Raw genomic sequence first — 6,969 nt, 5'->3', positions numbered from 1 at the left:
GCCACTGTGCCTGGCCTAAATAATTTTTGTTATTATTTATTTATTTATTTATTTTTGTTTTGTTTTGAGACAGAATCTCACTCTGCCACCCAGGCTGGAGTGCAATTGCACGATCTCGGCTCACTGAAGCCTCTGCCTTCCAGGTTCAAGCAATTCTCTTGTCTTGGCCTCCTGAGTAGCTGGGATTACAGATGCGTCCCACCACACTTGGCTAATTTTTTGTATTTTTAGTAGAGATGGGGTTTCACCTTGTTGGCCAACCTGGTCTCAAACTCCTGACCTTGTGATCCACCCACCTCAGCCTCCCAAAGTGCTGGGATTACAGGTGTGAGCCACTGTGCCTGGCCAATTAAAAAATTTTTTTTGTTTTGTTTCTTTTTTTTTTTTTTTAAATTGTGAGACAGGGTCTCACTTTGTCATCCACGCAGGTGTGATCACAGCTCACTGCAGCCTCAACCTGCCAGGCTCAAATGATCCTCCTGCTTCAGTGCCCCCAAGTAGCTGGAAGTACGGGCATGAGCCACCATGCTTAGCTAATTTTTGTATTTTTTTTTTATTAGAGATAGAGTCTCACTATGTTGTCCAGGCTGGTCTTGAACTCCTGGGCTTAAGTAATCCTCTTTCTTTGGCCTTCCAAAATGCTGAGATTGTGGGCATGAGCCATTGCGCCCAGCCTTATAATGGATATTTGCCATAATAGGTATGCATGTGACCTGCGGAGGTGTGGACTCAAGGGACAAGAAGTGAAATTGCCACATGTCTCAGGCTGGGGCAGGGGTTTGGGGTGGTAGCCATATCAGGACGCTTGGGGTGGGGTCAAGGTGAAGGTTGAGGGGAAGGATCTAGGCAGCCTGGCCATATTGTTTTTGGAAAGAGTTCTACACAACGTTAATTTCTTCACTGATGAGTCAATAGATCAAGGAAAGGATGTCTTGTTTAAAATGCTGCACGTTGGTGGGTAAGCGAATCTATCCAGGATAGACGGGAGACTAAAGAGTCAGGGAGGCCAATCTGGGGATGACGAGGGGGGCCCATAAGTCAGGCAAGCCTAGGTCTGCTCCTTTGACAGGTTGCTCTGCCTCTTTGTGGCTCATATCAGCGATCTCAGAGGGTTAAATAAAAAATACACAAAGTGCCTGGCACAATTCCTTGCACAGAGTAGCTACTCAGCAAATGGTTATTACTGATACCACTGAGGCAGAGTTTACACATCATCTCAACATAACTCAGATCTCAAGCTGTCACAAATAGACACGATTAGCCTTTTGTGAAGGAATCTCAACTCCCATTTATTTTCCTTTCTTCCTCCCTTAACGATTGAAACTCTGACTTTTAAGAATTTTGGTGCATGGATAATTTGGGGTCCATTTGACACAAGGAAAGTTCTGATGGTCACTTTGAGTCTTGTTCTGTACAAAACCACAGTGGTAGCGATGTGCTCCCTTGAGAAAAAGCCAGAAACATGGTGCATTCCATTAAAGGAAAAGGCATTAACTTTCCTCCCAGCCTGGTTACTCGGGACATTAATCAGCCCATAAAAATGGGATTAAGTCAACTCTCAATTTAGCTCTGCAGTTCACCTTTAAAATGTAGCCGCTCTTTGTGTTTTAATATCGGGTGATCACATTTTAGATGTAATGAAAGAGCAAGGATATTTTCCCACAAATTTTCATGGGGATTCGTGACTACAGATGGAACCCTCCCTGAAGACATAATGAACAATTATGCAATCTGGGGAACGGCTTTGGAGAAGCAATTCCAGCTGGGGTATATAAAGTGAGTTTCCTAAAAGCTGTATAAATGAGGAGCTCCAAACCTGCAGTCATGTATTTTACCCTTTATGACCTAATGAATATGTTATATTATCATGAGCCTATCAGCTTGAAACTTTGCTTTTGCTCTGAGTCCCCCAAGGCAAACAGATGGGTTTTTAAAGGCTTCTTCTTAAAGTCTTACTGGATGGCAAAGCCTTTGCTTAAATATGGAGCCTGAAATTATCCCGAGTTCTAAAGCATCCTCCTTGGCTTTGAAGGAGCTGCTCTGACTCTGTCCTAAAGGTTTGCTGTTTTTTCCCTCCTCTTTTAATTTTTCCTACTCTTGGATATGATGCTGGAAGGGACCTCAGGGATGATTCCAGGCCAGAATGTCAACGACTCCCAACCAAAGAGAAAAATTAAGATTACAGTGAGTTTTCTCAAGAAACTACATTTATTCATTTAAATGACCAATCTTTATTCTGAGGTTTTATTTTTCTTCCTTTTTGGTATAAAATATCTTATCTTCTCCTTAAATTATTCTATTTATTTATTTGAGATGAAGTCTTGTACTATAGCCCAGGCTGGAGTACAGTGGTGTGATCTCGGCTCAACCTCCGCCTCCTGGGTTAAAGCAATTCTTCTGCCCCAGCCTCCCAGGTAGCTGTGATTACAGGTACCTGCCACCGCGCCTGGCTAATTTTTGTATTTTTAGTAGAGAAAGGGTTTCACCATGTTGGCCAGGCTGTCTTGAACTCCTGACCTCAATTGATCTGCCCGGTTTAGTCTCCCAATGTTCTGGGATTACAGATGTGAGCCACTGCACCTGACCTATGTTCTTTATTAGACAATATATTTAAAAGTATCTTTTAAAAGATAAATCTAAAACATTTTTCAAAAGAGCTTTGTTTTAAGCATTTTGGTACAAAATCCAAGAGCCTGGGAAGCAGTGGTTTAGTGTAATCTCTCCATGTTACAGATGAAGAAGCTAAGGGCAAGGCCACTGTGCGTCCCCAAGGTTGCTTCATGAGTTGGGGTGGAAATGGGCCAAATCCAGCCTTTTGCCTCCCAGCCCGGCCTCTTGTTCTCCACCAGCTGTCACTCGGAAAGTGAACAGAGAATGCCTTACTAAGTGGATGAGGGAAAATGTGGCCACAAATCCCGGCAGTGAGAAGGGTCATCAGAGCACTCCAAGGGCACAGCTTTGCAGCATGTCATGTCAAAAGCAGGGTGAGCCCCACGTGCAGGTTACGCTGCAGCTCTGAATTACACTCAGGTTCTGGAAATGCACAGGCTGGCAAACGCTTCCTCTACCAGCCTGTGGTACCCACGATCACAACCTTGCCACTCCTTTCCTTGGATGGGGCCTTGCTCTAATTTTATTTTTTTCCCCACCTTTCCAAGGACATGTTTTCCCAGGACATGCACTCATAAATCTGTATCAGTCAGTAACAATCTCGGAAAGAACAAGTTCACTATTGCCGTGTTTGGAGACCAGCTAGGGAGCTGGAATTCTGATGAAGAAATTTAGACCCAGGAAGTTCAGAATGAGAATGGAAAAGCGGATCTAGATGGAAAGTTTCTAAAAGGAAAAGGAAGGTGCAGTGGACAGAGTTGGTGTCCAGGCTCTGGCACTGGTAAGGGATGTCTAGAGGCCAGGAGTTCACTGGATGGTGGGTGGATGGGCAAAATGAATGAACTTGGCCATTTTGTCTAGGGTCATTTGTCTGGCAGGAGAGGCTAAATTGAGAATGTGAAATCTCCATGAGCAGGAGACTTTCAGAACACTTGACTCTGTCTCCAGAGGGACCCCAGGTTCATCAGCTTAGAGCAGAGGCCTTAGACACGGCTTTGCCAAGACTGTCAAACGGTCTTTTTTTTTTTTTTTTTTGAGACGGAGTTTCACTCTTGTTACCCAGGCTGGAGTGCAATGGCGCGATCTCGGCTCACCGCAACCTCCGCCTCCTGGGTTCAGGCAATTCTCCTGCCTCAGCCTCCTGAGTCGCTGGGATCACAGGCATGTGCCACCATGCCCAGCTAATTTTTTGTATTTTTAGTAGAGACGGGGTTTCACCATGTTGACCAGGACGGTCTCGATCTCTTGACCTCGTGATCCACCCGCCTCGGCCTCCCAAAGTGCTGGGATTACAGGCTTGAGCCACCGTGCCCGGCCAAACGGTCTTTTCATTGAAAGACATCCTGAAAGCAATTGCAACACACCCAATGAGTAATTCCTTATGGGAGACGTCAAGGCCCATCTATACATGTATCTCTGATTCAAATGGCTGTTGTCATTTGGGAATAGAAACAGAAATGAAAGGGAAGGACAACATCTTGTCGCTAGGCTTGCTTTAATACTTGATAATAGCATTCAATGCCATTAAAAGAGTTCCTCTACAAAAAATGAAGTACCCTCCAACCCCCATTAAAAGAGCAGTTCTCAGCCAGACACAATGGCTCATGACTGTAATCTCAGCACTTTGGGAGGCCGAGGTGGGCGCATCACTTGAGGCCAGGAGTTCGAGACCAGCCTGGCAAACACGGTGAAACCCTGTCTCTACTACAAATATAAAAATTAGCTGGGCATGGTGGTGCACGCTTGTAATCCCAGCTACTCAGGAGGCTGAGCAGGTGAATCATTTGAACCCAGGAGGTGGAGGTTGCAGTGAACTGAGATCGTGCCACTGCACTCCAGCCTGGGAGACAGAGCAAGACTCCGTCTCAAAAAAAAAATAATAATAAATAAATAAATAATAAAGAGCGGTTCTCCTGAAGCAGAACTTTTTGGGGTCTAGAATAGAGATTTTCAGTTTCTGCTTTTGTTCCGGTGTTTGGGTTTCTTCGCAGCCGCACAAGATGAACCGATTCTTTGGGAAAGTGAAACCCAAGTCTCCGCCACCCAGCCTGACTGCATTGGCGTGGTGAACAGCAGGGCAGAGTCCATTGACAAGAAGATTTCTCGATTGGATGCTGAGCTAGTGAAGCATAAGGATCAGATCAAGAAGATGAGAGAGGATCCTGCAAAGAATATGGTCAAGCAGAAAGCCTTGCAAATTTTAAAGCAAAAGCAGATGTATGAGCAGCAGCGGGACAATCTCATCCTACAGTCATTCAACATGGAACAAGCCAATTATACCATCCAGTCATGGAAGGACACCAAGACCATGGTTGATGCTATGAAGCTGGAAGTAAAGGAAATGAAGAAGACATACAAGCAAGTGAGAATCGACCAGTCTGAGGATTTACAAAGACATACAAGCAAGTGAAAATCGACAGTCTGAGGATTACAACTAGAGGATATGATGGAAGATGCAAATGAAATCCAAGGAGCACTGAGTCGCAGTTACGGCACCCCAGAACTGGATGAAGACGACCTAGAAGCAGAGTTGGATGCACTGGGTGATGAGCTTCTGGCTGATGAAGGCAGTTCTTATTTGGATGAGGCAGCATCAGCACCTGTGTTCCCACCAACAGCATAAAACAGGATGGAGTTCTGGTGGATGAATTTGAATTGCTGCAGATCCCTGCTTCATAGATTTGCATCATTGAAGGATATCTTGCAAAACGAACACTTACTATGGGACTAGGAAATATTTATCTTTCCAAATTTACCAAAACAGATTACGTTTCTTTCCTTTCTTTGAAGGAAAGTTTAATTACACTGCTCTTTTTTTTTTTTTTTTCCTGTTAAGAGACTCATTGCTTGGGAAATGCTTTCTTTGTACTAAAATTTGATTTCTTTTTTTCTTATGAAAAACGAACTTAGTTTAAAAGTTCCTTTGGCTTGTATGACTTGTTTTCATTCGTTGACAATAATTCGAAATAAAACTAAGGAAATGGAATCTTAAAAACCTATGAGAGTGTAACTCTGCAGTCTCAAAATGACCTGATAAATTGATGAGACAAAGATAAGATTATTGGAGCTGTTCATATTATGATTCAGAATCATTTTCTATTGTGGTATTATAGGTTGGTTTAAGTGATGGCCTTTTTGGTGAGTTTGGTTGTGTCTTGTGAACAAATCATTACCGCGTTTGATATTGCAATGGAATTACCACTATTGTATCATGAGTGGGTATTTTGATTCTATGGGTCCCTCAGTATTACATATTGACTTGTAATTAATGATAAATATTTCTTGATATTTAATGTATAGGACATTTGTTTATACTCAATAGATATTTTTCTTTTGCTGTTTTGTTTTGTTTTGTTGAGACAGAGTCTCACTCTGTTGCCTAGGCTGGAGTGCAGTGGCATGATCTCAGCTCACCATAACACCGGACTCTCAGCTTCCTGAGTAGCTTGGATTACAGGCATGTGCCACCACACCCAGCTAATTTTTTTCATATTTTTAGTAGAGACAGGGTTTCTCCATGCTGGTCAGCCTGGTCTCAAACTCCTGACCTCAGGTGATCCACCCACCTCAGCCTCCCAGAGTGCTAGGATTACAGGTATGAGCCACCGCGCCCAGCCTTCAATAAATATTTTTCAAAAGGAAAAAATAAAATAAAATAAGGATTTTCAAAGGCTACCTACAGGTGCTGGATTCCAGTCTTTTTGCTTTTTTTCAGAGATAGCGTCTTGGTCTGTCACCCAGGCTGGAGTGCCATGGCTTGGTCATAGTTCAGCCTCCTGAGCATCTAGGACTACGGGCATACACCACCATGCCTGACTAATTTTTTGTGGAGATTGCATCTCATTGTGTTGCCCAGGTTGGTCCTGAACTCCTGGACTCAATTGATCCTCCCAACTCAGGCCTCCCAAAGTGCTGGGATTACAGGTGTGAGCCACTGCTCCACTTCTCTTTAAGTACCATGGGCTTACTAGGCAGAGACTTCATGCTATAGATAATCTTCGATAGTTTACAAACTTTTTTCTTACTACATGAGCATTTGAGCAAAATCATAATTACAGATAAATAAAAAGAAGAAAATAAAAGGAATATAAAAACCACTGTAATGTCAACACCCAGAAAACTTACCACCCAGGAACAACCACTCATAACACCTTGGTAATTGTCCATTATTATCTTTTACACACACACACACACACACACACACACAGACATACACCCCATTGGAAAAAAAGTGAAATGAAGAGCTTTTTTTTAGTAATCAATGTATTATATGTATCTTTCTAAGTAAAATGTAATAGAGCTAGAAAAAATAGATACAAACAAATTTATAGACGTGGGGATATAGTGGAAAAATGTATC

General features: G+C 43.0%; 1 pseudogene across 1 annotated transcript; it reads left to right on the top strand.

Moving 5' to 3' along the window:
• The first annotated feature begins 4,610 nt into the window (after positions 1-4,610).
• LOC116527242 lies at positions 4,611-5,605 on the top strand (annotated as a pseudogene). The gene has a single exon (XR_004258449.1). The product of XR_004258449.1 is annotated as a charged multivesicular body protein 5 pseudogene (transcript).
• The last annotated feature ends 1,364 nt before the right edge of the window (positions 5,606-6,969 follow it).

Source organism: Sapajus apella, unplaced genomic scaffold (genome assembly GCF_009761245.1).
Source record: "Sapajus apella isolate SASKATOON/1434 unplaced genomic scaffold, GSC_monkey_1.0 scaffold53, whole genome shotgun sequence".
NCBI lineage: Eukaryota > Metazoa > Chordata > Mammalia > Primates > Cebidae > Sapajus > Sapajus apella.
This window is presented reverse-complemented; position numbering and strand designations above follow the sequence as displayed.